Genomic DNA, 27070 nt, shown 5'->3' on the forward strand with positions numbered 1-27070 from the left:
GCTAGTCTAGGAGCAAGGAATTTATCTGCAGCAGACATTTTTTATGCGATAGCATAAGATGGCCCATTGAGCGAAAAAATTTATGCTTCATAATGGTAATTATAAGAGAATTTATCATTTAATAGAGCAAATTCGTCCAGAAGAAGGTAAAAGCAATTATATACTCATAAACACTGGATCAGACGCCTTCCGACAATCTATTGACCCGCAGTGCGGCTCACTGGCCATTCGGTTCCCGGGCACGGCTGGCGCATTGCGATAGCGGCGAATTGCCGAAACCTTCGTGTACTTAAATTTAAATGTATGTTAAAGAACACCAAATGGTCAAAGCTATTCCGGAGCCTTAAACAACAGCTTCTCTGATAGCTCCGGCGTTGCTTTGTGGCACGCAGTGAATACTGACAATAAAAGAACAATATACAAATATCACGCCCCAAATGTTTCCAACTGTATTGCGCAAAGTCGCATACACTGTACAACACTGACGTGGGATATAATTACTAAGACTGACCTATTTATTACGTTAGTGTTCTTACGACGCACCCAGACATTTTTTTCACACGAGCTCTACAAATGAGACGGAGTTTAGGTGCATTGGCTTCCTTTTTGTACTAAACTTAGGTCTCTAGGGTACCGTCACACAGAGTCCCTCGGGGCGACCGAGACCTTCGACTGGCATTTGCGTAGTTTCGTTGAATCCAAGCTGGGCACGTCTTCATTCCTCTGTGCGACCACAACGATTAACGACGGCCTTTTCGTGCGCAAGTCGCATGCTCTCTGCTCGAGTAAGTGCCGCAAATGACTTGGCCAGAACCGCTGCCAGCCACTTGTTTTCGGCAGTGGTCGGCGCACTGCTTCAGTAACGCACGCCTGTTTTAATTGAAGGCCGTCACGAAAGCTCTCTTTCCGCGTGGGGTTCATTAGTGCTGGTGAAATAGTTTGCTTGAGAAGAGAAGGGGGAGAGCGAAACAAGTTAGCCTGGAAACTAAAATTGCGCGACGATGCCGAAGCTCAAATTGCGTGCCTAGTAATCTCTTCGAAAAAAAAAAAACAGTGCTGAAGATGCTGAAGAAACTATACGAAGTATGCCTGGTCTGGTGCGGTTGTTAAGCCTCAAAGGGCAATTTCCTTGTTTTTATTGCAGTTTAACTACTGAATGTAGTTTCAAAAACTTTTGGAGGTAGCGCGATGTGCGTGGTTGCTTTTTTTTGCATAATGTCACACTACCAAAACGGGCGGGAGATGCCCAAAGTGTTCTTTAAATCACGCTTACGAGAGCTGATCATAAGCGCCGCGATATTTTTATGGTACCGGTAGGCTACCCAGAAGCCCCTAAGATAATTTTTACTCCATTGACATGATTTGAAAAGAAATTATGGTGCCTATGGATTGAGCTAGCTGTTGTACTCGTCGCTGGCAAAACAGAATAGTTTCACTAAGTGTACCAAAACCATTGAACAGAAAGGGCTTGATCGGCCAAAAACAAGGTTCTGCACACAATAAAAAAACAAATAAGCCACTACTGATTGTGCTGTGCACGCACAAATATTTACAGGGTTTAAATTTATGGTTCTTTGAGTGTTCTACTGGATTTTCATGTCGCGTGCCCATTGACCAAGACAGTTCCCCCGAAAATAATGCCGAGTGTCGGGACTGGCGACGCCTGTGCTTATTTCGGCAACCGGTGAGCTACCGGCGGCAGCGTGGATTTCAGCCCTTGCAAGCACTGTTCCAAAGTGAATAAAAAACACTTCGAGCACGCAGAAAAGCTTGCAGTATTGCAGACAAACGGATGAACGCAAGCACATATAGCTAAATAACTCGTGGCATCACTCATTAAAAAGAAGCATTTCGTAGTAACGACGTGGTATTGAGTACTCACACTCAGCACTTCCGGTAATCCTAGCACTTTTCAGCGGCTGCGGTCATCCTGGTGTCATTACAGTAAGTGCGACAGCGCTGCGGCGACATGACCTGCTGGCGGAAGGCGGCGCAACGTGAACTGATTAGGCAAGCAAACTACTGCAGGCGGCGGCGCCAGGTGCGCTGAAGACGTTCCGATCTGAAGCCGGGGCTGCTCCACAGTTCTGGTTTACTACAGGTGTGCCTAGTGCGTGCCTGATTGCACACGTCACGTGGTCACAGACACGCACTCGTGCCATTGCTCACGCGTTCGTCGTCTTCTTCCACAGGTGGCCAAAACATTGCGGCTGGCTCTATCTTGAAAGCGATCGTCTTACGCGATGGATGGACGGACGCTCGGACAGTTTTCTCGTTGGGTAAGCATAGAAATGCTTACGCATTTGGTGTTATTTTGGTGTTAGCTTGCTATCAAGCATTCTTTGGGTCTCTGCAAAACGTTACCAGAACTAACATCGTTATGTAAAGCGAGGAATTATGTTTGTAACTCGAGCGTGTGCGTAATGACATCAGCAAGGTGACGCTGATGGCATGAAGGTCGACCTGTTGTACTCCGCGGTGAAGAAATATTGTAGTGCTGTGCCGGCACATGTCACAAGACTCGTGTGATGCAATGTTTTGCTATTTGCATTGCTCAATTCACAAGCCATGTGGAAATTGAGACACCTGATCACATGGATTCGCAATGTGAGCCTCCACGCAGGGATGTCATGTAGAATCCGATGATAATAATGTTTCATTTTGTTGGATTTCTTTTTCGGTTAATTTGTATCTGTTATGCTAGAACAAAAACTGAAGACTACAACATTTTTTTTCTTGAAATCTACATTTCACAATTTGTGTTTGAAAATAAATTTTATTATCTACCAACGCAACCACGAAAATAAATAATTGAACCAGAAACATCGGGCAACCGGTGAAACCACGGTAACGTGCGTAGTGAGAAAATGTGGAAGAAAGGACTTGATTGGTTTATGTCGATGGTACTGCATTAATGCGGGCATGATTATTTAAGGTGGCACAAATTAACAAATCTTTAATTCAGGATATCTCGTTTGTTTTCTTCCCGATTGGAAGATAAATTGTCAGCGTAGGTAATATTTCCGGTCTGGGCTTTGCGATGAGTAAAAGTAAGGGCCACTCATAAATTTTTCCCTCGTTAGGATTAAAATTATAACCACTTCCAAAAATTAGGTGCTGCTATTTATGAAGGCTTGAACTTTACGTGCGCGAAACAGTATCCGTTGGCCATCTATAACCAAGGTCTTTTAACTGAATCGCCGCGCAGTAGTTCGCTCTATTGCTTCAAGACTGCGTGTACGGTTGGCAGCATAAGTGAAAAAGCTTCTAACCTATGCCGTTGTCAATAATAAATGGCTGGTCTCTCCGTATAAAATTTTCTTGTTACGTTTCATTCATCGGGGATGAGACCTATGAAATTAGTCACGGTAACGGGCAGTGCGAACTACGAGGGCAAAGAAATAGCTCGTCCTGTGCGGCTCTTTCTTTGTACTCGTCGTTCACATTGCCCATTACCGTGAATCAATCCTAACTCTCCCCAATGTTCCGTTCTACTGATATTAGTAGCGTCAAACTGCGCAAAATCTAACCGATATACGTATCATTTTCTGGGAACGCGGGCTCTTTCCCAAGCAGAAAACGTGTGCTGCTAGTCTTTTGCTGTGCACTTGCCGTTGGCGCGTCTAACAGGTATTCATAAAGCTGGCCGTTTACCAGCGTTAAACTGTTCGTAAAACTTTGCAAAATCCGCGTCGGCACTCTGATAGTTCTGGCAATGGAGCGATTGGACTGACTCCGCGAACGGGCCCATTTGAGGGCTATCGAATCATGGACGTTCTTTTTACTAATCTTGTCTAGAACCAAATGAGGAAAGCAACAAAATAAAATTTCGGCAGGAACACTTAAGACTGCTTACGTGTGGGAATGCGAAAACCATTATATCGTTTGTAGACCTCTGAACGTCATGAACGCTGTCATTTTATACACTCATGACGTGGCGCCACCTCCTTCTCATTGGCTGCGCTGTCACGTGCCCAATGAGGCACGAACTAGGTCACACCTTTAGTCAGCCAGACGGCTGCAACTTGACGTGTGCAATGACGCACGCACTATAGGCACACCTTTATTCAGCCAGAACCGTGGAGCCGCCGTGGCGTTGGGGAAGCGTGTTACTTTCGCATCGTGGAGGCCCGTATTGGATTCTTACCAGTCCGAAGTGCATCATATTTATTTTCAAAACCATCAGTTTACTTTGTTTACTTCCGTGAGAAATTTGACGTCATTCCGAGCACCTCTTTACGTGCAAAGAGTAAAACTCTGAGCGGTCGGCCATTTTTGGTACCATATTTCGGGCATGCCGACTGTGACTGATTTTGGCGTAATGGGGCATATAATGCTTTCGCAGTAAAAGTATTCTTGAGTTACACCTAGAATTGACAGTAACGTCGCTGCATTGGGGTCACTGGATATTCGAATGGAAGTAAACTGTTGACGTAATGCCATAGTTTCATGATGTAGTCTTTACGCGATTATGCGCAGGTCATTTCGAGGAACACAATTTCCAAGTTGTTTTAGGGGAAAGAGTCGTAAGTCGACTCTTTTTATTAAGGGAAGTAATAAACAGTCGCGATCTCACGCTGAGCCGAGTCACATATGTTGTCCTTTTAATATATTTTCTCAATGGTATTTCTTTGCTGCCACATTATCAATCTCCTCCTAAAACTCAAAAATGCGCAAAAAAGGTCATACCGAGATAAGGACATTTCACGCAGGATAACCGACCTCAGGTGGTCAGAATATAATCCAGAGTCCCCCACTACGCCATGCCTCATAATCAGATTGTGGTCCTTGCACGTAAATCTCCATTATTTAATTACATTAATGCGAATAGCACTCTTTGCCTACTTCAGCCGTTTCGACCCTGCCTATCTATCTATCTATCTATCTATCTATCTATCTATCTATCTATCTATCTATCTATCTATAATCTATCTATCTATCTATCTATCTATCTATCTATCTATCTATCTATCTATCTATCTATCTATCTATCTAGCCTCTTATACGCCGATCCAGTGTCCCAAGTTGTCTAATAGCTTGGGCCACTAGGTATGGGCTCGTAGTCGTTATGACGTCGTGGTCGCTACATCGCCGGTATGCCAGGTTTCTCATCCGACACTCGTCACGCCACTCTCACCGTACAGACGTCATGCATTCGTTGTCACGTCACCATAGTGATTCCGTCGCGGTGGTACAATTACCGTCATTCCAGCTTCGTGATCTGACTCTCGTCATGCTATCGTCGCCACATCTACCACTCCGACCAGAGCGGTCCAAGTTGTCTAATAACTTGGGCCACTACGCATGTGTTTGGAGTCGTGAAGTCATCGTTCTCGTTGCGTCATCGTTATTCCAGCTTTGTCTCTTCATGCCTTCGTCATCGCGCCATCGTGTACACACAGTCGTCGTCATGCGGTCGTCGTCACGCCGTCGTTTTATCAATCTCGTCACTTCAGTATCATCATCCCATTGTCATTGTTGTCCTGGCACGTCGATGGCACGTCGTCATGCCGGAGGCATGACGACGTGCCAAACAAATGTGCCTCGGGAATATGGTCTTTCGATACATAGCTCGATTGCTATTCGCATTACCATCGACAGTCATTGTGAGATGAATTCTGCTATAATATTTGATTACGCACCACAGAGGTGTGCTTACTGCTATGTCACTCAGAAGCCTGGGTTTACATTGACACGCGTGCTTTATTGACCACTTTATTCTTTTTCCGCCGACCCTCTTTCAGCGGTGAACAAATGCTAGATGTTATCGCTGAGCGTAAAGCGCGCCATCGTATATCGGAAGCTTCTGTAACGTTATCGCTTGTTATATCTGTTATCTTTGTTGTCGCTGAGCCTTGTGTATTGACATTGCGTGCGCGACGTGAATAGTGGTGTTTTTATTGGCTAAAGAGAACCGGCGATTACGTTGGAAGTTTAATAGCCATGTATAATAAGCCGACGCGGTTCACCCGCAGGTGCGATTACGACAATCTACACATGTGCTCGTCGCTTATGTTGCGATTGAGTGTTAGTTGATTTCCGGCCACCCTTTCGCCGAATAAACTGTTAGTTTTGTGATTCACCGTTGTGCCACTGCTGTGCTTCCCGGTCACGACAACTTGACAATATCAGCCTATTTGAGGTACTCGCATTCGGCGTGCATGTATACTTGTATGTCTCCACAAATATATCGAGCGAAATGCCAACATGACCGTAAATGCCTGACGAAATGTCTCAGCGTAACGCAACAAGTGTTAACCAAGAAAGGCGCAGAATAGTCTGATCCACTTCATAATATTTCAGATTACGCATATAACAAAAATTCGAAGAAATTAAACAGATAAACAGATAAACAGATTAAAAAGAAGTAATAAACAGATGCATACAGCTCCTTGCCCTGTCTTTTTGTATCCATCCTTACCTTGATAGCTAGTTCATGGTGGATTTCATGCATACAAATAAATCACAGCTCTTTCAATTAAAGAAAAAGAAAAATGGGGGATAAAGCGAACCATGTTTACCACTTCAATTGCTACAGAGCTGACGTGTTGCTTTCTAACCTGACGTAGCATTCGATTATTTTTTGTTTTTGCACTTCAGACCTTTACATCGTACAAAAAAGGCCGCAGCGGCACCATAAACAAACTTGTTCTTCCCAAATAGTGGCACAATTATGACACGCGAGCGTTTGTAAATTAAGCACGAGGTATTAGCTATGGCAAATGGCTAAAGAATGGTTCATCAAAAGCAGTCTAGGAGTCTTAGTAGAGTGAACTGCATCATCCTGGATGTAAACCTTACCTACATACGTTTTATGGGGGAGGCGCGATTTCACTTGAATCTGGCGTTAACAAAGTGCCACTGCATCATTTTTCTCTGGTATTTTCCACAGAAAGCATTTTATGTTCCTTGACTCGGCACGAGAAATGTTTGTGCTCACACAAGACGCTAGCAAGAAATATCACCTTGAAGGCTAACGAAAAGAGCCATTACAACAGTCATAATACATGAGCCTGGGGTAGCAAATGGCTTTGACAAAGAACCATGGCCACATACAAGGGAGTCGTAGAGGAGACACGTTTTTTTTCCCGTGTTCCCGGCACAGGGAACACGTTTCATTGTCCGAGCTTCGTCGGCAGCGGTGTAAGAGTACTTGCAGCCGAGAGTCGGTGTGGGTTGTCACGCCCGCCATTGTGTAGCATTTCAGGGCATAGTTCTCGATTTCGTTCTACATGGAACGAACACATTTTCTTGTTCTTGTTATGGTCTATGTGAAATGATGTGCAAATGTCGCCCAAAGAAACACGCACAACCGTGTTATTTTTCTGGTATACAAAAAAGTGTTACAGTTTATCCGGAAACACGTGCGCGGTCGTTGCTTGGTTTTCCTTTCATGGGTTCTTGCTATCACAAAGCAAAAAGAGAGAGAGAAAGAAACCCTTAGAGTCGCACATATTAGAAGACCGCGGTGTAAATTGCAGTTGTCTCTTTTTGGTGCTGTTATTTCATCTCGGCATGATCTACAGACTTGCTGACTTTTGCGAGTGCAAAAGTTAATTGTGTATAAAGCGCTGCGTCACATGACGCAAGAAGCGGCACGTAATCAGGTGTAATTTCCAATTGTCATTTAGTGCGCTTTTAAACTTATAGCTCAGTTTTGTTAGCTCCTATCGTCTGTCCATTGTCCTCCCGTCCGTTTTACCCATCTGCTTAAAGGCGTTGTTATTTATAAGTAAAAATCACTTACCTGACATAACTTTAATTCTATAAATTAATGTTCACCCTTACGGCACATGCTATATAAATGCAGAGCCCTGATCACCGCTCCTTTTTAGATTTTATGGAAGAGACATAGCTTCATAATTAGGTGTAACACTTCCTTTTGATGCCATAAGGCAAACTAACGCAATAAAAAAATCCAGAGCCGAAGCCCCCATATCAGGCCTCTACGCACCACAAGTGAGTTATAATCCCATGAGTGCAACCACTTGCCAGGTACATGCGCACAAATACAGCTGCAAAACACTTTATCTTGCACATTTTCGCACAGCAATGCTTAAAAAGCTTTATGGACAAATAACGCTGAAACATAATCCATTCCATTGTTTTCAAACCGGTTGGTTTGGGAGCACTTAGTAATTGCATTCGCCTTTGAACTGGCTTCGATTACAACAATACAGCACATTTCGCGGAGATAAGCTGATAAAAATTATTTAGGGTAGTTTTTATTACTAAAAATTATATTTATATCACATTTCACTGATGTCCGTAGTCACGAACGCCATTTATACCGCAAAAAGCATCGCTATCGTATTACCTTTCAGGATTAATTAACACAATAATGCCCAAGGAATACCCACTCGCCGCATTGTGCTGATGTTTAATATCCAATTATCCTTTCTCACTGTAACTGCGCTGTGAAAGTTTTAAGCATTGTTTTTAACATTTCAAATGCTACGATGATGTATATTTTAATGCACGCTGGACCTCATCATCATCATCATCATCATCAGCCTATTCATGTCCACTGAAGGACGAAGGCCTCTCCCTGTGATCTCCACTTACCCTTTTGCGCTAGATGATTCCAACTAGCGCCTGCACATTTCCTAACTTCATCACTCCACCTAGTTTTGTGCCTTCCTCGACTGCGCTTCCCTTCTCTTGGTATCCATTCTGCGACTCTAATGGTCCACCGGTTATCCATCCTACGCATTACATGGCCTGCCCAGCTCCATTTATTCCGCTTAATGTCAACTAGAATATCGGCGATCCGCGTTTGTTCTCTGATCCACGCCGCTCTCTTCCTGTCTCTTAACGTTAGGCCTAACATTTTCCGTTCCATCGCTCTTTGTGTGGTCCTTAACTTGTTCTCGAGCTTCTTTGTTAACCTGCAAGTTTCTGCCCCATGTGTTAGCACCGGTAGAATGCAATGATTCTACACTTTTCTTTTCAATGACAGTGGAAAGCTCCCATTCATGATTTGGCCATGCCTGCCGTATGCACTCCAACCCAATTTTATTCTCCTGTAAATTTCTTTCTCATAATCAGGGTGCGCTGTGAGTAATTGACCTAGATAACGTACTCCTTTACAGACTCTAGAGCCTGACTGGCGACCCTGAATTCTTGTTCTCTTGCGAGGCTATTGAACATTATTTTTGTCTTCTGCATATTAATCTTCAACCCCACTCTTAAACTTTCTCGGTTAAGGTCCTCAATCATTTGCTGTAATTCGTCCCCGTTATTGCTGAAACGCTGGACCTGCGTGCGAGTAAAACCAGATGCAGGTCCCCAAAGGTATGCTATAGTTTGTAAAGAAAGGCTTACTTCGAAGGGTCAAATTAAACTTCATACACGCTCTATTCGAATTTTGCTGACAAAGTTAACATTTGGTTGCAAATATTGTTTGATTAAGAGGTGTAACTACGGAAATAATGTGTGACGTGGTTTCAGTAGTTAATGGCGTATTTGTGGCAGTAGTTTTCTCTGACTCACGCGGTGCTTATACATTAATTGATAAAGATTAATGAGTGGTAGTTTACAATTGGTGCTGGCCTACAAGAGTAAATTACACCACAGTCAGTTCAATGGTGAATGAAACACTAAACATATTGGAGGCCTACCTTGTGATGCCAGTCGGTTAACTGCATTGTAAACCTGTGATATGATTCGGTCGGTGACAGTTTTGTTAGATGTTTCTGAACAATAGCAAGATGCGGCCCACCTCTGGTTACTGAGTGCAGTTGCCTTATGTTTAATTCGTAGCTCATCTCTTTTCACCGAGAAATATGCATTGCCTTGACGCTTTGTGTTTACTCTCAGTTTGCAATTTGTTAATAATCATGCATAGAGTATCGTTATTTCCAAAAGAAAAGCTTCATGAAATATCCTCATTGCGTTTGTGTATCTGAATTTGCTGTGACAGGCTTCGCTATTTATTGAATGTCATTGTATTGCAATTGCTTTTTAATGTTTTCGGTGGCAAGAAAGTAAACGAGGGCAGAAATAATAATGTGGATGTGATCGCTAATTGTCATTTATGCCTGCTGCTGTATGTAAAAGGTTTGGAACCAGCAAGAAGAATATTGCCAGACTACAAAGAAACATCATCATATGTAGATTGAGAACAAACAAACGCTTTAGCATGCACTTAGGCCAAGCGCACTTTTTAATGTACACCTGAATTCCTTTTCTTGCGACGCTATAAGGTTACACGGCACATGCAAGGTATTGCATTCGTCATTTGCGACATTCTTTTCTAAAGTTTACACTCAAAAATCAGCTTCGAGAAGCAAATACTAAGCATGATCAAAAATAAATAAGCTTCGTGCATAGCCGTACTTGTTAGGTTCCGGAATTCTCCACTTATAGGCGAAGAATAGGTCGAACACACCATGCTGCTCAGAAATACCAGCTCAAAAAAAGGCCCTTCATGGCGAAATGACATACTAAGGAATACAGCGTGTTTCCTCTGTAACTTATTTAGTAATAAGAATGGTGCAGTACATTCAAAAGTGCACTGCGTGTTCATGGGTTACAGCATTTGTCCAAACAGCCAGTGTGTATGCGGTGTGACAGACGGTTCCTACAGCATACAATTTCGTGAATTGACGAATATTACGTCATGTCAGGAATGTGAGGTGATGACAGCAAGCATAGGTATTTACCGCGTTCAGTGAGCTCCTTCATTGTTCGGTGAAGTTCATAACTTTAATGTAAAAAAGGACAACCTCCTCTAAGATGGGCAGCAATTCGTGATATTACCGCATATGAAAGTCAGCAAGGCTTTATTGTGCTGTCCGCTTGATTTTCATTGATGTTTCATATCTCTGCGGTATATATCCGGAAAACGCTTAGCCATTTTGCTTAGGTCCTAATTCTTCTGCCTTCACAGCTTACTCCACCTTATTCACGAAGCCTGACGTATATAATGGTATTCCAGGCTGCCATTTTATTTGAATGCACGTGATTCAATCTAATTCAATTCAATTTGTTCACAACACACATACAACGTTGTGTTGAAGGCTCCCATGGCAAAAAAACTGTAAGCATACAGCTTTACGGAGGCCAGGGGAGCCAATTATCGGCAGCAGTGTCAATGCATTGGTAATATTATTAAACGGCAATACATGATTCATTTACATATACCTATATAACCTATACACCTATAACCTATACCTATAATGTAAGCCACAGTCACAACAATAAATACCTATACCTACACTATAAGCGATACATTATTATATATTGTCACGTGGTCGTGCCGTGGAAGCACGCAGATTCCAAAGTGTTAAAGATCAAACTCTTTATTGGGCGATCCTGTGCCCAGCAAAGAAAATATTTCACTTTTCAACAAGAGCGGTGAGCACAACCGTCTGTCGTCGACAAAAAACTGATCAGTGGCGAAACACGTGGGCTTTTATAGATGAATCATCGAAGGTTCCAGAATAATCCCTGGTCTTCCAGAAAGTACTACACACAATTCGCGTCGCTCATACAATCAGATTACGTTAGCGCCGCTGACAACAGACAACCGATAGAAGCATCGATAACGTTCGAGAAGCTTCCGATACATGCAGGCGCGTTCTGCGCCGAGCGATAACGTTTGACATTTGTTAGCCGGTGGAAAGCGGTCACCGGTGAAAGATAAACAAGTACACGTGTCAATATACTATGCATATCAAGATGTGCAAATACATGCACTACATACAAGGCGCACTAATAACGCATGCAAGTAATATATAAGACTAGATAAATACAGTGGATCGAATAAAATTCATCAAATACAAACATATTGCGGAATCGCCCGCGTGAACACCCAACATTTTTATTTAAACATTTTTCAAGTTTACTCAATAGCACTGGGATGTAGTTATCTATAAGGCCGCATTAGCTTTAAATGGTATCTGCTCGCCAGGGACGAGTCCTATAGAAGTTTCGACATCTTTTAGTACATTCGCACAACATAACTGCCTCTGGGTGTCATTTTTAAGAAGCGCCACAGCCACAAATGTCCTGCTCCTCTCTCCACTCTCAAGACGCTCGTTAGATTAATATATGACCATTTCCCTAGTTCGGAAAACTTATCCATTTTGTTGTTCCTAGTAAGAAACAGTAGGCAATCGACCGTAGCATTGGTTAGTGAAAAATAGCTGTAACCCGGTTCCTGCTGCACATCCAAGATTACATGTGGTGAAGAAAAATTAAAATCACCGCTGACTCTTTAGCTATATGAAAGAAAAAGAAAAGGACCGTTATGCAGTACCTAAGAGAAGGTGAATTTGAGCTGGAGAAGTCAATGCGAAATAAACCGTGTTCATCTGAGCTCTTTCAGCTAAAATTGCCTGTGACGCTTTGATGTAACAGCTTGTATGTACACCGATGTAAAATTTAACAAAAACGCGTATGACGACCTAAAACGAAAGAGCTTACGAAACTGCTCCATTTGATTGCTGCAGAAACATAATACGAGTATTCCAGAAGCAGTTATTTCGCTACCTGTCTGCGGATTAGCGACACCAGCGCAAAAGACAGGTGGTTAAGAACTTCACAACCAACGCCGCTAAAAAAATGTGCATGTCTTTGGGTTTTTCTTGTGGCAAGGGTCAAAGAAGAAAAAAAGGACAGCTTTGTGAGAATTGTTAAAAAAATGGCTAAGGCAACACCAACATTCTCTACTGCCGTGCGGATGCAAAATATACGCATGCGCCATCTCTTACATGTGTATGAGAAGCTGAAATATTTCCGTGCGCTCTTATCTCCATTATGAGGCATAAGAATGACGCATCACTTAGAGGAAGATTGAACACAAAAGTCTACGCAATGCGGTGTCAAAGATGTACATCCTACTTACTAACAATCATTTCTCGAGTGATGGTGTGTGCCTTCATATACGGAAGATGTTGTTTCTCTTACGTGAGAAGAAAAAAAAACAAGAAAACAATATACGCATATGCTACGCAAAGCTACATCTGTATTGAACCAACGCTCTATCTGTATTGAACTAACTACCATTTCGGTTTTTTTTTAGCGAGCTTGTGAGAAAAGCCTACCCAGCTTTCTTCCTTCTAGGCGCGCAAATTTACCAACAAGGACGTTTCAGCTTCCTCAGCTGTTAAAAAAATAAGATTTTGGGGTTTTACGTGCCAAAACTACTGTATGATTGTCACACTCGCCGTAGTGCTGGACTGCTGTTTAATTTTCAACAGCTCGGGTTCTTTAGCGTGCATTCAATTCATAATACACGGGTGTTATTGCATTTCGCCTCTATCGAAATGCGGCTACCACGGCCAGGGTTTTGATCCCACAGCCTTGGGCTTAGCACCGCCCCACCAAAGCCCCTACGCCACCACAGCGGTTTTCCTCAGCTGTTACTTGGGCCATTCGGTTGTTTCGGCTGAACCGCGGTTCATATACGCTGCTCAGAGGATGTCATGGGAGGCAAGTGTTGCATGTAAGCAACTTTCCGTTGCCGGATAGCTTCCACAATTCGAAGTTTCGGGCTACCTCTCTTTATTTATTGCCTGCACGCCAACTCCTCGACTTTCAAATCTTGCGAGTAATAATCCATGTGCACCGCTGTGACGACTTTTTGTGCTCATTTAGTCTTCTTTATTCGTGAGAACGCTGCACTCACACAACACAACAGATGGGTTCATTTCTCTCTGTACGTGTTCGTGTAAGTTATTATTTATTTATGTTTATACGGTCAAGACAGGCAGAGAAAAAGGACAGCATCAATGCGCATGCATTACAATATCTTGTATGGCCGCAATCTTCACACGGGCTTACACATTCAGATTTAAATATGAAAAACTACAAAAGAATTTAAAGCTACAGCGCATATAACTAACTCGCAAATTCAAAACCAGCATCTAAATGGCACCGAAGTATACCAGGTCGGGGAATTTTAAAGTACCTGGGTAAAGCAATGGAGCCCTAGCGGCCAACTTTTGCTTTTTGCCTGGTTTAGCAGACTGGGAACCCGACATTGTTCCTTTACACTCCGGGTTTCTTTCGGGGTAACTTCTTTTTTAGGTTGCTCTTTAAGATTCTCTTTCTTCTTGCGTCCTTTTCCAGAGCCATACAGTTTTTCTTGTAGCATCCGGATTGCCTTCTCTTTTCTACAGGGTAAATGTTTGTCGGCATCAAAAAATGCTAAAAAGGCGTGTCGTGCATTGAAGCCGCCGGGTCGATAAATCAAGCTGCGACTCAAAGTGTACACTTGGCTTCGTCGCATATACTTTTTGAAGGCATTATTCCGCATAAAGGAAATGGTTTAGAAAGAGTTGTTTGGTCTGTCGATTCTGTTTTCATATCACATTTGACATTTAAAGGAGCCGAGAGTGGTGTTCGGAGCACTGTAGAGCAATTGGAGAAATTTTTTGGCAACTAGAATTAGACCCTCATGCGCTGCATGGTGAATAACATCAATAGACTGAAAATGACAAATCCGATTTGTATTCTTCACGTGGCTGCTACAGACCTACCACACTGATTTTTTTAGTGCTCTTACACGCCCATAGCAAACCATTATACAGAAAAATGACTGAAAGGAAACTAGATATGCAACAGAAATATCACACGGATAAGTCAGCGAGGAATCCTGTGATTACCAAAGAAAAGAATTGAAACATGCGGCTTCATTCAGAGTCGCTTCATACTGAAACTATGACGGACACTCTTAATAGAAGCGATGAAATTTGCCACCGTTGTACACTAGGCGCCTCTGACACGTCATACGGCATACTCAAGCACCTGTGTTATCGTCGCTTTTATTCTCATTTGTTAACAAGGCTCCCGTGTGGGAACCGAAACATTAGCCAAAACTAAGTATTTTGTGGTCGCTATCTCCTTTCCTTTTCTTTGTTTTCATCACGCGTATAATAAACAATTGCATAAGTTGTTGATTGATTGGTTCTCAACTAGGGTCGTGCTCGTTTTCGAACATGCTCTCATGTTTATTGATTATTTCACGATGTCAGTCGATTACCGCCATTGCTGACTGCGATGCACTTGCCAAGTCCGACGCGTCCACTGCAGTCTTGACCTAACGCTCACTGGTAAGCGGAAGGATCGATCTTGGGAGCAAACATCGGCTCCTCTAGCTCTAAGAAGTGATCAGTGCTTTCACACAGTGTGCCGTGCAGCAGTTCCGTATCGATTAGCGCTCACTAACCCGTATCAGGTTTGAAGCGGCAGGTTAGGAATTACGGAGTGTTCGAGTTTGCTGTGTGCAAGATGTCTAAGTTGGCGCGCAAATGCATTTAGAGTTAACACTTTTGCCCCGAAAAAAAAAAACAGGCACCGTATATGAAAAAGGGAGGGCGCGCTTTTTGTGAAAGTTACTGCATGTAGGCACAAATTCGAACAAGAACAAAACAAAATAAATGGGCGACATGCCGAGTACAAACTGAATGATTGAATTTGATTTCAAGTCATTATCTAACAATTAAAAATATTCATGCTTAAGTGTTGCAACCTTATTTGTAAAGATTCTTAAATAGTAACTACGAACTATTAAACAATTAAAGCTTTAGGGAATTGGAAATGAATTCGCTTGCGTCGATTGAGTTGTATGTTACGTATGAACACCGGAGAATGCGCTTGCGATGCAGCTTACAATGTGCCCATTCGGTGAGCTGATAAAAACCATAACATGAGGTACCACATGGAGTAGAACAGGGTGCTGGCGCCATGAGTGAAAAACCGGCTGTGTCGGTGAAAAACGGGCCAGGTGGAAACCTTGAAACATTGTTTCTTTGTGCATACAAGGCCGTAGGCGGCTACTATTTCATAAACTAAAGCTTATTTGCTATTATTATGACACTTCCCTGTGATGCTCATGAATGGACGATTTCTAACAAATCTATTTGGTTTACAGCCATAAAGTTACTGCTAAAATATGTCTTAAAACGTAACAACTGGTGTAGACATTGCAGGCCGTCATTACGGCTCGCAGTAAGCTTAAGCCACAAGTGGCTCATTGAACTAGGGCTTGAGTGTTCCTACCACTATGAATTGTTGGCCGTAAAAACAATGTAGTGAAGTTTCTGTTGATCTTGAAAGGGACGAAGTAAGTTTACTTCATGGCACAAGGCATGCCAGCTTGGTTACTACAAATCCTGTACTTTTTTTACTCCTCTGTGGATAAGATCAATAAATAGTGTCACGTAGTAGTGACGGCCTAAAACATGTAAGATAAATAAACATGTACACGTGTCAATAGGATTAACATTCTACAAAACGAGTATCAAAAAGTGCGGCACACAATATAAACTGATAGAATGTGCGTGGATCCGAGAGTTTCGCTGTCAGTGGCGGCTGCAGAAATTATACAATGTACAGTGGAGAGAAAGGGAGAGAGAACACGTTAAAGCAAACCCGGTTAAGTGAAAAACCGTGTTTGCTTTAACGTGTTCTCTCTCCCTTTCTCTCCACTGTACATCGTATTCGAATAAAGAAAATATGTACTTATAGTTTCGTACTGAAATTAGGCCACGAGGTGCGGGGTTAAACCTAACTAAATTCTGCGGTTTTACGTGCCAAAACCACGATATCATTATGAGGCATGTCGTAGTGCAGGGCCCTGAAGTAATGTTGACCATCTGAGGTTCTATAATGCACGCCCAAATCACGGTATGCGGGCGTTTTTGCATAGCACCTACATCAAAATGTGGACGTCGCGCACGGGATCGAATCCGCGACCTCGAACTGAGCGGCAGCACGGCATAGACACTAAGCTACGACGGCGGCTTGGGCGCGAGTTGCCTGTTAAATTTGTTACAATCGTGGCCCGATGGGCGCAGAAGGCAAAATCAGTTTTGTGTGTAGATTTAGGTGCACAATAAACTCCCCAGATGGTCAATAGTAATCCAAGCTGTTGGACTACGTCTTCCATATTAGACCGCTCTGCTGCTCCACGTCGTAAAGGCAATGAACAAGAAAAAAAAAGACAACAAATGCCTGTCAGTTGAACTCAGCCGCAGGCCCACAAATACATTTTCTTTATTGCATCTCGACTGCCGAAAAGATTTGGCATAATCCAGGTCTTAGGCACAGAGCTTCGCTGAAGCGTAACGAGGAACGTATACAGTTCAGATGAAGAAATATTTAGAGAGGCTCACAGCCGTAATCGCCTCATCCGTTCCACGAACAGTAAGTAGTTCGAACACGTCGTTAACGTTGGCCACCTTGATACGGCAGCACACCGTCTCGAAAAGCAGGCCTGGATCAATGCGCGGGTACGGTAATGTCAAGTTATGAGCTCTCTGCAACAGCAGTTAAACGGAGACCGTGAGGGTGTAATAAAACCACGGGTGTTATTCCAGACACTTTCATTCTAACTTTCAGGCAATCAGGGAGGTGGTAGCTGCCCCACAGCCACTTACAGCTGTCAAGATGGTGAATTGGGCAATTTGGTGCTTTTTAACAATGTACAGATTAGGACCTCTGTAAAAACAAAATTGCTTCTTGAATACTCTCACACATAGGTCCTAATATACATGTGTTTTCACTCTTTAGAATGGCCGCATATTTCTCGCTTTTAACGGAGGGTACACAAGTTGCAATAGCCTATGATATATAGGACGCATTAGCTGGCATCAGTTTTACGAAACGGTTAAGACGTCGTTTGATAGGTAAACTCACTCAGAAATACACAAGAAAGCTACAAACGTGAGTCTGACACACAAGCAGTCTCTTATGATTTGTACATATCGAGAATATGTACCTATATAGCAACAAAGTTCCAATATATATATATATATATATATATATATATATATATATATATATAGAGAGAGAGAGAGAGAGAGATTAGGCATAATCCAGGTCATAGGCACAGAGCTTCGCTAAAGCGTAACGAAGAACGTATACAGTATAGATGAGGTAAAGACAAGGACATCTTTGGCGCCCATCGACAAAAGTGCTTCCGGCATGAACATTCGTAGTTAATTGATGACGGCTATTTACATTCGTACTTAGGTGATCACTCCTGATTTCACACTGTATCTTAAAGTGCAAATGCCGAGGTTTGAACTTTCGTTTAAAACGTATGTTTTGACGATAACCACGATAATCAGAGCAACGTTTCGTCCACTCACATACAGTCATTCGAGCGTCCAGAACTACTTCAACCATTTTAGAGACAGGACCCCCTGTGATCGGTGCCACAGAGCACCCTCCGGTACGGGTTGCTGTTGATGACTATATAGCAGGCAAGGCACAAGGTCCGCTTGCATTGCGAATTTTTCAGATCACTCTTATCTACGTACATGCGACTATTGAGGGTGACTGCGCAGTGAGAGAAACGTAATTTTTTTTCATGTTGGTAGTGGCGCTTCGCTGCTGCAACTACGGCCTTAGTTCACTGTATAGTTGTCACAGGCAAACAAGAAAGAAAAAAACAAGAAATGCGAGAACGTCAAGTTTCGCTTGATATCCTGACCATGACTTCAGTTTACTGGTCGATAGCGCTACCTTCGAAATCAGGAGGACCCAAGAACTGCGTTGCAATGTCGCCTTCCTGCGTAAACTAATAATTCGCTTTGACTATTATTATGTGATCAAGAATCAGCAGTCCTACGCGAATTGTTGCAGGAATAAAGCGCGTTCAAGATGTTGACGTCTCAGGTCTTTCAAGAGCTATGCCTCAGGGTAACCATTAAGCAAAAGATGGGTGGGTAAACTTATATCATGCCATCGTAGCCAGCTTCTCCCAATTTACCCAGCTTATGAGTGTTCATCCACTTCAACATTCCTTCCCATTCGTTACTCAGTGAAGTACAACGAATTGTTGTCTTCACTCTAACCTTCCGCAGTGCTGCACAGGTCATAAAATAAAGACCAGAAATAGGTTAAATGTTAATTGTGTTTACTAATCTAACTGGATATTCTTCAGGAGAACGGCCATTCATGGAAGCCTGCCACTGTCAATTTCCTTCGTCATGCCTGGATCGTGCAACACCAGTAGCTTTTCTAATATCACCATTGCGTCTAACGTTCTGCTTTCAACGATTACGTGTGTCTTCTCTTGCTGTCCGCCTAGAGTTACTCCCACAAGCTCCAAGGAGACCTCTTTATTTTGCGTCACCTAATTAAATGGACGTGCACTGAGTTTTCAAAAAAATGCAACGAGTTACCCTTTGAGCTCTCGTTAGCGCAGCTGCCAGCTCAGAAAAAAAAATTAAAAAAAAAAACTAGGCATTCAAACGGAGGGTAGAGTTACGAACAGAATATTTCATAATTGAACAATGTTGCACTCACCAATTCGAATGACGTTGGGTAGCGTGCCACCGGCACCCCGTCCTTTGGCGACGATTGTAGCGATGGCTATGACGACAACCGTGAGGTGGTGCCGTCGCTCACTGCAATTGGCGGATGGTGTTGAGGGTTCCCGCGAGCCCATTTTGCGTCGATGAAGCAGAGTCGACGCCGTACCTATGCCTCGTCCCACTGTCAGTGCAAATAACTGTTCCTCCGACGTCACGCACCTCTTTTCATCGCCGCCTCAGCCAATATCCCCAGATATAAGGCGGTGAAAGACGTGACTAGGGCGTCATGTTCAAGCTTAGCATTTGTGAGCGAAACAGACCAAGGCCTCTTTCAACGGCTCCTCTATAGCCAAGGTCCCTACTCGGTCTTGGAAGCGTGCGGAAAAGCATAAACGAGAGGAAATTTGAAACCAAGACTTGCCAACGGGAACTTCTTTCCTGGAAATCCCGTGCGCAGGTACACGTTCACGTCTTGCGATATTGCTTCCCGCTGCGCTTCAAGTCTGACAATCGAGAAGTGCTTCAAACTGGAATCGTTTATTTCGTTCTTTCTCGATTGTCTCGAGCTATATGAGTCCAAGCTGCACACAGTACTTTAAAGCATAAAGTTTCTGATGATATATGCAGTTTAACCCCAAAGCGGTATTTACTACATTCTCATTTTTTGACGTAGCAGTCAAACTTGAGAAGATTGCAGAAATATGACACGATTCTAAAAGCTGCGGGAAATCTCACCTTGCGGCAAGATTTAAGCTGTTTTTCATCGTTTTTCTCTGGCTCCGCTACGCCTTTAGATAAAATTGGAAAGAAAATATTAGAAAATTATCGCAGCTTTAATTATCTAATGAAGGTCTGGAATGCGATTCTTCCTTGCGAAGCTTCCTCTTGGTGTAAATATATCAAAACCCAGAGCTACCAAAGCTATACTATCAATACAGATGTTCCTGACGCAAACAATGAGCGATAGAAGAATTTTTAGAATGATTAATTATTTTCACTCCTTCATTGTCTGCAGATACCCTAAAAAAGCTTGTGTTTTCAGGGGGCCATTATTAGAGATGTCACGGCACTCTTCGATAATGTATACAAGACCACACGCAGTCCCAGGAGATCAGTGCACACCGGATCCGGAAGAAATGCACCGCCAGCGAAATTCGACGTCACTTTCGCTAGCCAGAACGCGCAACACACACATCGGTCCAATCACGTGCAACACAGTTCCGTGGCAATGTTCCTTCATGGGCGATCAGCGCTGGCCACTGTCACAACACGTCACCACTCCCGCGAAGATGTCAAACGGCCGACAGTTTTCTATTATCTCTGGTTGCCCAGGTTCCATACAAAGCCGTAGCAGACGGCCGACGTAATACCGACTCTCAGGTTAGTACAAATATTGTGTGCCGATGACTCAAAGCGAATCCAAGATGCATGAAACAAAGCGCGTGGAGCGAAGTTTTTTCTCCGTACAAGAATCCCCCTGCCGCCGAGCAGATGGCTTTCCCAACTTCCCGTTCTCTATTTACGCGCCCTCGAGAGCAAGAGCGACGTCCCGCAAATGCAGCCGCATGCCGACTGAGCGCCGCGGCCCTTATAGTGGCAGAGAGGGTTAGGGAGAGAACGCCTTTTTCGGGAGGAGTGAGGGATATATGGAAAGAAGGGGAGCAAGGAAGGAGAAGTTTGCGGGCGTAGCTCCCAGACAAGGCGTCCTCGTGAGAGAGAGATTCCGGAGAGGTAGAGGCGCTATTTTCTGCAGCCCTTTAGGGAGCACGGCTGAGCGCCAGAGATAGAGAGATAGATAGGGAGAAAGAGACCGACAGGGAGAGAGAGGTGGCGCAGGTCCTCTGTAGAAAGTGAACGAGGCAGAGACTGAGGAACGAACACAGGCGATGTTGTCGCGTTCCCACGTGCAAATCGCCGCGCAAGATTTCCGTGGTGGCTTCCGTGGCGCCATCTACAGGATTCTTGGCGAAGCTCGTGGGAATTCTCATCGCGCCCGCGCCTTTCAAATCATTATTCTGGCCTCATCTTGTCAAATTTTCCCGAATCAACGGATTTCCCGAGTCAAGTCGGACTGCCCCACAAGATGTCAGTTGCACGTATTTAACCACTGTGTCCAACAGTTTAAATAAGTAGGCCGGTGATAATGATGAACAACTGCACACAACAACCCAGTGATATAGATTGATTATGCTGACTGCATTCCGAAAGCGATCAACTTATTAGCTGTTATTTTGCCGCTGACGCTAACAACGCTGGACTAGAACAACTGTTAACTGTTGGACACAATTTCCGTCCACAGTGTTCATACTTTATCTGTATGTGACGTATTGTGCTGTGTAATTTTTTTTTCGTTGTTCCTCCCCTCTCCCCTCCCATCCATTCAATTTCCTGCGAGAGGGCGCGGTGTCCCTGTCTTGAGACAATTGCTAGCCGCTTCATTTTCCTTTGTATAGTGTTTACATGTTTTCGCGACTGCTAATTTTTCGTCCACCAATATTTTTCTCTGTATTGTGTTCACTCGAGAAGGCACACTCTGTGCCCCTCCTGATGACCCCATCCAACGAGGTCTTTCTTTTCTTCTTATGTCTGCACAATTAACAATTACTCTTTTCAAGGTCCACTGGCATATTGGAAATGAGTACGTGCGCCACCGCAAGTAGTTTATTTTGCACTCGTGAGTCCTAAACATAGTAAAAAACCCGTAACACCGTAAATATAACCACCTCCATCTCTTTTTAGAGTTAATTTACCTACATTTCAACTGTTTCTTTTTTTTCTTATTTTTGAGATGACATCAATAAAAAATTTAAGATGAAAACGTGTGCAATGAAAGAAGCGACATACCTTCCACATATAAATTGTAATTTAGCGATACAATAAGATTACATGAAAGCAATATGAATGCTGCTCCCCCATTTGATGTAGCATATTTACAAATTATGCTCCATGTCACTTCCTTTGTGTGTAGATGTTTTCGGAACATCGTTCGTTTTGTATAATTACCGTAACGCCAAATAACGCCAGCCAGTTTTACAGCGGAGGTGTTGTACGCTAGTTTCCAGTGGGTCGCTGCGTGCGTAGACCGAGCGCGTAGACCAAGAACGCCGTAGCCTCGATACAAAGCACAAGCGTATCGCCGGTATGCCCCAGCTGCGTTTAATAGCCAATGAGTGTGTCTCTTTGGCTGGTGACGTCACGCACTGCATAGGCACGTTATCTCAGTTGCTTTCCGGCCGTGTAATGGGTTGGCCGCGTATTGGGCAGATGAAGGAAGGACAGCATGCCTACGGAGAACGACGGCTTGAGCAGAAGCGCGAATGGGCGCGAAGGCGCCGCGAGTCTGCTAACGCCTCCCGCCGCCTTCGCGCCCATCACCGCTCAAGCATCGTTACATAACCCATGGCCCTCTTCCATAGCGACCACTAAGCTATACTCACCTCAGTGACAAATTAATAATGGCTGTAGAAAATGACAAATCATGTGCTACGTGTCTTTATTTAATTCAATATAGTTTATCACCTTATATACAGTTCCTCTGGTCATCCCCCTTCACAGAGTGGAATGGCACTGAGTTTTTTTTTCTTTTTAAGTTTGTATGCTGGACCTAAAGTTCAAAATAAACCATTATTTTTTTATAGTATGTACGTACACCAATAGCATTGAATAAAACGCTAAATAATAAAGGTTAAAACTTCGAGAAACGTTTCTGCGAAATAACGCATGGCGAAATTTTGTAAAAGGTAAAAATGTATATTTAGTACAACTCACGTAGTATGCATTGTCTCACTGATGTGGAAGTGTTGCACGCTATGTTCATTTTCCCCTTTATGTGGCTGCCGAGCCGTCGGGCGTTCTAACTGAAAATTTCCCTTTACGAAGACATTAAAAGATCCTAAGCGTCATTATGACCTTCCTACCTGGCTCTTTTCTTTTTGTAATAATACCTATGGGAATTGCATTATTGTGGTGTCAAAACCACCCGGGAGGACAGCAGTCTATTGCCACACACCTAAGCTTTGGCCATCAAGCGACTCCGCAGCGGGGTTACTGTTCATAAATTTGATCACGCAACCAGCCACATCGTGCATCTAAGCATGGAGCAAAGGGTCGTGCGCGTTACTCAGGTGACTTAGGGCCCATTCACACTTGCGACTAGGCGAGGTCGCGCGACCGATTGCGACTGGCGACCAGAAATCTACTCAAGACTAACGATGTTCACACTGACAAATGCGACCGACGAGTCGCTAAACCGACATGTCTCACGATATGCCGTTCACGTCTGCTTGAAATGTCATCGCCTCGTAAATAAGCGTCAGCGTATTCGGACGTCCTGTTCCTTCGCATCTGAACATATCGTGCATCTAAGCATGGAGCAATGGGTCGTGCGCGTTACTCAGGTGACTTAGGGCCCATTCACACTTGCGACTAGGCGAGGTCGCGCGACCGATTGCGACTGGCGACCAGAAAGCTACTCAAGACTAACGATGTTCACACTGACAAATGCGACCGACGAGTCGCTAAACCGAAATGTCTCACGATATGCCGTTCACGTCTGCTTGAAATGTCATCGCCACGTAAAATAAGCGTCAGCCTATTCGGACGTCCTGTTCCTTCGCATCTGATTGGTTCAACTGTTCTGCGACTGCGGTCGCGCGACTGAAAAGTCGAGCAGTGAGCGACTGGCCCTAAACGGTCGCATTTCGAGAAAAGCGATCATTTGCGACTACTTGCGACTGGTCGCTTCGCGACTAACTTGGTCGCGCGACCTCGCCTAGTGGCAAGTGTGAATGGGCCCTAAGAATTGCGCGAGTGCTGCTGCTATAATTATGGTGCGTGCTATCGAATTCATTTATAACAGTTTATAAAATGACATTAAAAAAAAGAGCCAGCTTATTGTCAAGCCGCCTGCACATGACACGGGACTCTTATATTTCGACATGACTGAACTTGTTTTTCACGCAGTGTTTAAAGTTTTGGCTTTCGCGTCTTCAGCATTAAATAATTAGGCGCGTAATTTCCCAATATTATCAGGTATCTAAATGGGATCGCATAGCTATGACGACATCCAGCAATAAAGTATTTTGTGTTTGATACCGGAGTGGCCGTTACTGCAGGTGCACCAGGAATTCGACACCAAACCACACGACTGATGGATCCACTTAGTGCCAGCATGTGGCACACGTACCACAGTTTGTTGCCTGGGGCTGTGACCGGCTTTGATGCTGCTCCTGTATATTTATTTAGCCATATTTGCGAGTATACTTTTGCGTAGAATATGCACTTCTTTTTGCCCTGGTGTGTTGCGGCAGTGTGTTTGAGACCTCACCAAACTTCCAATCGCGCGTTTTTGTAGGTTTGATTGACAATCAAAGAAGTATGTTCTTTAGTTGACTGGAGATATACATGTTCCCTGCGTGTCGAAATTTAAGTAAAACGCTGCCTGTGTCGAACTCATGCCTGCAGCCTACTTGTGCATTTCAGAGTAAAATTTGTTTATAAAAAAATGTTTTCACTGTATGGCATACAGATGGCAGCCCGAGGGTCTTAAACATTCTGAAGCCTATATCAAAATACATTCGCTCCGTCAAGTGCTCAATTCTGTGGCTAGTTTTAAAGAGGTTGTTTTGTGACCTGTGCGTGTAAACATTGGCCGAGGTGGTGAAAACTATTTTGTACATTGTGTGTGGCAAACTCGAACTAGTATTTTGAAACGCTTTTTGAGAAATTGAAGACAAAAGTGAAGGCAGTCGTGGTCCAATGAAATGTTTAGCCCGGATCGCCACAACGGTCGCACATTGAGCGCTATACCTAAAGGTCAAGCGGCCGCATGTTTTTGCTCGGGAATTGATGCAGCCGTTCCTCGTGTTTTGAAATTTGAAGTTCGTGCTGAGGACGTTGAATGTCACCCGCCGGCCCGCATAGTACTCTCGAAGTTCCAAGACGGGATCGGTTCGGATGCATCACGACCGGACAGGCAGCAAGCCAGACGTAGTGGCACTTAAGAGCTATAGCGCTTATTATACGCCCATGGGTACAAAATGTGACGCCAAGATAGATATGCATTGTTAATTGGCAAATGAACTTCAAGAGTCGTTATGACGTTTGTGGACTGGCGTCACTACATTTCTTATATAGCAGAATGCACTTAAACGATCGTTCCTGATGATATTTCACCTGGCTATGATAAATACGGTTTGAATTATTCAGTTGATAAGTTTTATTAAGAAAGTAGCTTCTGCAGGTTATGTCAGCACCATTGTTGGGAAACAGAAACAACGTGAAACAAACACAATGTCTTTGAATTAGGGCTTGCATGAAGTATTTTCCGGAAGCTATTAGTTGCCTGGCAAAGCAATGAATATTGCTATGTTGTGCCTATTCTCTATTCGTGCTAATTGTTTCGGGTTCAAACAATTCTGCCCAGAAAAACTTACATAAATAATATGCTTTCACTTAAAAGCCTATTCTTCCTTGAAGTTGTTACAACCCACAGGGAGTAAGTTGCATAGAGTACATCACGTGCATGCATAATATATGTTACAAAAAAAAAATAAGAAGAAAGGCGGGCTTTTTATCAGGAAGCGAATCACACCGCTGGTAGAGTCGTATCATTTTGTTCTTTCTGCAACAACCAGGGACGGCAGAAGGATGGCATTATTTTATTTGTCGTCATTTGCAAATCACGGTTCTATTCTAGCACCATTTCGTCAATCCTTGCCGCCAGTGCCTAAACTCGGCCGAAGGCTGGTAGTCTAATTACACTGACGATCAACGCAAGTGGGGGCTCCAACTACACAATGGCGAAGAGCCGAGGTCAGATTGAAACAAAAACATTGTTTCATGTGCGCTGGTGAAGGGTTGTTCGAGGCGGCTAAACGAACCGCACGCCCTGTACAAGCGAGAAGACAATGGAGAGTGTTTTGCTAACGAGCAGTCCCCGTGAGGGAAGATTGTAGGGAGAAAGGGTAGCGCGGAGGAGTTATGGGGAACGAGAAAAAAAATGGCAATAAATTAGCGGAGAAAAGAAACATCTATACGTGAGCCACGCCTCAAGCAACCAATGGCCGTCGGTACCAGTCTGCATTGAAGAGGCAGTTGAAAACGCCCCCTATAGGGAAGGATAGAGGGGGAGGGAGGGGGGGGGGGGGCAGGTCGTAGAAGTCTTGGTTGCCGCGCCGCGGCAGAGGCTCCCTACATACATCGACAGACAAAGGAACCCAATAACTGTGCCCTCGTTTACTTCCAATTCTTTTACGCGGGGCGTGAGGATCAAAGGCTGAAACATTTTTCTCTAGAGTTGTAAAAAGAGACAGACAATAAAGCTTTCTGAACTTCGTGATTTGTTGCAGCGAAAAGGTCTGGGGAGTAGGAGTCAATATCGAGTGGCCTGCTCTATAATTAAATAAAGTTGTCAACAGCGACGTCTTTGCCAATGGTAATGAAAGCTTCGGAAGCTTTTCACCGAATGTGTAAGCTTCGTATTCGAATACCAGTGCGATAGCTCGGAATTCTTTACATGGGATTCCCACCATGAAGGTCCGAGGGAATATGAATTTAATGATTAACCACGTCACTGTAACGCGACCGAAGTGAAATACGCAGAAAATAGCAGCGTGGGATGGCCTATTCAGTCTTTGTCGCTCAGGTTCTTCAAGATCTTATCGGGATAGTTTTTCTATTATCAGGTCGTTTCTTCCCTCCTTCCTTTGTGCACAATTTAGTCTTTCATCGGCTGCAACGACTGAGAAAATTTTGCGTAAAATTGGACCCGGATGGTATTTCTTTCATTATCTCATCGC

At 43.7% G+C, this 27070-nt stretch overlaps 1 pseudogene; it reads right to left on the bottom strand.

The window, feature by feature from the left end:
- The window catches only part of LOC119462355 (glutamate receptor ionotropic, kainate 2-like), a 109718-nt pseudogene extending 90313 nt beyond the window's left edge, over nucleotides 1-19405 (bottom strand).
- Between the last annotated feature and the right edge of the window lie 7665 nt (nucleotides 19406-27070).

This window comes from Dermacentor silvarum, chromosome 8 (genome assembly GCF_013339745.2).
Source record: "Dermacentor silvarum isolate Dsil-2018 chromosome 8, BIME_Dsil_1.4, whole genome shotgun sequence".
NCBI classification, from domain to species: Eukaryota; Metazoa; Arthropoda; class Arachnida; order Ixodida; family Ixodidae; genus Dermacentor; species Dermacentor silvarum.